Consider the following 2,500-nt stretch of genomic DNA (forward strand, 5'->3'; position numbering starts at 1 on the left):
GCTCCCCCACATTATTGATTCTGGCTGAATTTTTGGACATGTGAATATGTCTCTATATGATGAAAAAAATGAAAAAGCTTATAGCACCTGGTATTCCCAGGCGGTCTCCCATCCAAGTACCAACCAGGCCCGACCCTGCTTAGCTTCCGAGATCTGACGAGATCGGGCGTGTTCAGGGTGGTATGGCCGTAAGCCATTATGTTGTGCAGAAAGGGGCCTTTTAAAGATCTCATGCCCTCGGCCATAATGTGGGGGAGCAAATGCTCCCCCACATTATTGATTCTGGCTGAATTTTTGGACATGTGAATATGTCTCTATATGATGAAAGAAAAGCATATGATGGAAAAAATGAAAAAGCTTACAGCACCTGGTATTCCCAGGCGGTCTCCCATCCAAGTACTAACCAGGCCCGACCCTGCTTAGCTTCTGAGATCGGGCGTGTTCAGGGTGGTATGGCCGTAAGCCATTATTGTGTGCAGAAAGGGGCCTTTTAAAGATCTCATGCCCTCGGCCATGATGTGGGGGAGCAAATGCTCCCCCACATTATTGATTCTGGCTGAATTTTTGGACATGTGAATATGTCTCTATATGATGAAAGAAAAGCATATGATGAAAAAAATGAAAAAGCTTACAGCACCTGGTATTCCCAGGCGGTCTCCCATCCAAGTACTAACCAGGCCCGACCCTGCTTAGCTTCCGAGATTGGACGAGATCGGGCGTGTTCAGGGTGGTATGGCCGTAAGCCATTATGTTGTGCAGAAAGGGGCCTTTTAAAGATCTCATGCCCTCGGCCATGTCTCTATATGATGAAAAAAATGAAAAAGCTTACAGCACCTGGTATTCCCAGGCGGTCTCCCATCCAAGTACTAACCAGGCCCGACCCTGCTTAGCTTCCGAGATCTGACGAGATCGGGCGTGTTCAGGGTGGTATGGCCGTAAGCCGTTATTGTGTGCAGAAAGGGGCCTTTTAAAGATCTCATGCCCTCGGCCATAATGTGGGGGAGCAAATGCTCCCCCACATTATTGATTCTGGCTGAATTTTTGGACATGTGAATATGTCTCTATATGATGAAAGAAAAGCATATGATGAAAAAAATGAAAAAGCTTACAGCACCTGGTATTCCCAGGCGGTCTCCCATCCAAGTACTAACCAGGCCCGACCCTGCTTAGCTTCTGAGATCGGGCGTGTTCAGGGTGGAATGGCCGTAAGCCATTATTGTATGCAGAAAGGGGCCTTTTAAAGATCTCATGCCCTCGGCCATAATGTGGGGACATTATTGATTCTGGCTGAATTTTTGGACATGTGAATATTTCTCTATATGATGAAAGAAAAGCATATGATGAAAAAAATGAAAAAGCTTACAGCACCTGGTATTCCCAGGCGGTCTCCCATCCAAGTACCAGGCCCGACCCTGCTTAGCTTCCGAGATCGGACGAGATCGGGCGTGTTCAGGGTGGTATGGCCGTAAGCCATTATTGTGTGCAGAAAGGGGCCTTTTAAAGATCTCATGCCCTCGGCCATAATGTGGGGGAGCAAATGCTCCCCCACATTATTGATTCTGGCTGAATTTTTGGACATGTGAATATGTCTCTATATGATGAAAAAAATGAAAAAGCTTACAGCACCTGGTATTCCCAGGCGGTCTCCCATCCAAGTACTAACCAGGCCCGACCCTGCTTAGCTTCCGAGATCGGACGAGATCGGGCGTGTTCAGGGTGGTATGGCCGTAAGCCATTATTGTGTGCAGAAAGGGGCCTTTTAAAGATCTCATGCCCTCGGCCATAATGTGGGGGAGCAAATGCTCCCCCACATTATTGATTCTGGCTGAATTTTTGGACATGTGAATATGTCTCTATATGATGAAAAAAATGAAAAAGCTTACAGCACCTGGTATTCCCAGGCGGTCTCCCATCCAAGTACTAACCAGGCCCGACCCTGCTTAGCTTCCGAGATCTGACGAGATCGGGCGTGTTCAGGGTGGTATGGCCGTAAGCCATTATGTTGTGCAGAAAGGGGCCTTTTAAAGATCTCATGCCCTCGGCCATAATGTGGGGGAGCAAATGCTCCCCCACATTATTGATTCTGGCTGAATTTTTGGACATGTGAATATGTCTCTATATGATGAAAGAAAAGCATATGATGAAAAAAATGAAAAAGCTTACAGCACCTGGTATTCCCAGGCGGTCTCCCATCCAAGTACTAACCAGGCCCGACCCTGCTTAGCTTCCGAGATCGGACGAGATCGGGCGTGTTCAGGGTGGTATGGCCGTAAGCCATTATTGTGTGCAGAAAGGGGCCTTTTAAAGATCTCATGCCCTCGGCCATAATGTGGGGGAGCAAATGCTCCCCCACATTATTGATTCTGGCTGAATTTTTGGACATGTGAATATGTCTCTATATGATGAAAAAAATGAAAAAGCTTACAGCACCTGGTATTCCCAGGCGGTCTCCCATCCAAGTACTAACCAGGCCCGACCCTGCTTAGCTTCCGAGATCGGA

At 47.4% G+C, this 2,500-nt stretch overlaps 8 non-coding genes and 2 pseudogenes across 8 annotated transcripts in view; all 10 read right to left on the reverse strand.

The window, feature by feature from the left end:
• Positions 1-75: 75 nt before the first annotated feature.
• On the reverse strand, positions 76-194 carry LOC114918355 (5S ribosomal RNA). Its single transcript, XR_003806950.2, has one exon. It is a non-coding gene; the product is annotated as a 5S ribosomal RNA (ribosomal RNA).
• Positions 195-355: 161 nt separating this feature from the next.
• Positions 356-464, reverse strand: LOC114918354 (5S ribosomal RNA; annotated as a pseudogene).
• A 161-nt stretch (positions 465-625) lies between these two features.
• On the reverse strand, positions 626-744 carry LOC114918359 (5S ribosomal RNA). The gene has a single exon (XR_003806954.2). It is a non-coding gene; the product is annotated as a 5S ribosomal RNA (ribosomal RNA).
• Positions 745-822: 78 nt separating this feature from the next.
• On the reverse strand, positions 823-941 carry LOC136178360 (5S ribosomal RNA). Its single transcript, XR_010665774.1, has one exon. It is a non-coding gene; the product is annotated as a 5S ribosomal RNA (ribosomal RNA).
• Positions 942-1,102: 161 nt separating this feature from the next.
• LOC136178260 (5S ribosomal RNA) lies at positions 1,103-1,211 on the reverse strand (annotated as a pseudogene).
• A 145-nt stretch (positions 1,212-1,356) lies between these two features.
• Positions 1,357-1,471, reverse strand: LOC136178216 (5S ribosomal RNA). The gene has a single exon (XR_010665619.1). It is a non-coding gene; the product is annotated as a 5S ribosomal RNA (ribosomal RNA).
• A 143-nt stretch (positions 1,472-1,614) lies between these two features.
• Positions 1,615-1,733, reverse strand: LOC136178314 (5S ribosomal RNA). The gene has a single exon (XR_010665708.1). It is a non-coding gene; the product is annotated as a 5S ribosomal RNA (ribosomal RNA).
• A 143-nt stretch (positions 1,734-1,876) lies between these two features.
• Positions 1,877-1,995, reverse strand: LOC136178361 (5S ribosomal RNA). Its single transcript, XR_010665775.1, has one exon. It is a non-coding gene; the product is annotated as a 5S ribosomal RNA (ribosomal RNA).
• Positions 1,996-2,156: 161 nt separating this feature from the next.
• Positions 2,157-2,275, reverse strand: LOC136178315 (5S ribosomal RNA). Its single transcript, XR_010665709.1, has one exon. It is a non-coding gene; the product is annotated as a 5S ribosomal RNA (ribosomal RNA).
• Positions 2,276-2,418: 143 nt separating this feature from the next.
• LOC136178316 (5S ribosomal RNA) overlaps positions 2,419-2,500 on the reverse strand; it is a 119-nt gene continuing 37 nt past the window's right edge. The window contains exon 1 of the ribosomal RNA XR_010665710.1: positions 2,419-2,500. This exon is cut by the window's right edge and continues 37 nt beyond it. This is a non-coding gene — a ribosomal RNA (5S ribosomal RNA).

This window comes from Labrus bergylta, chromosome 24 (genome assembly GCF_963930695.1).
Source record: "Labrus bergylta chromosome 24, fLabBer1.1, whole genome shotgun sequence".
Taxonomy (NCBI): Eukaryota; Metazoa; Chordata; class Actinopteri; order Labriformes; family Labridae; genus Labrus; species Labrus bergylta.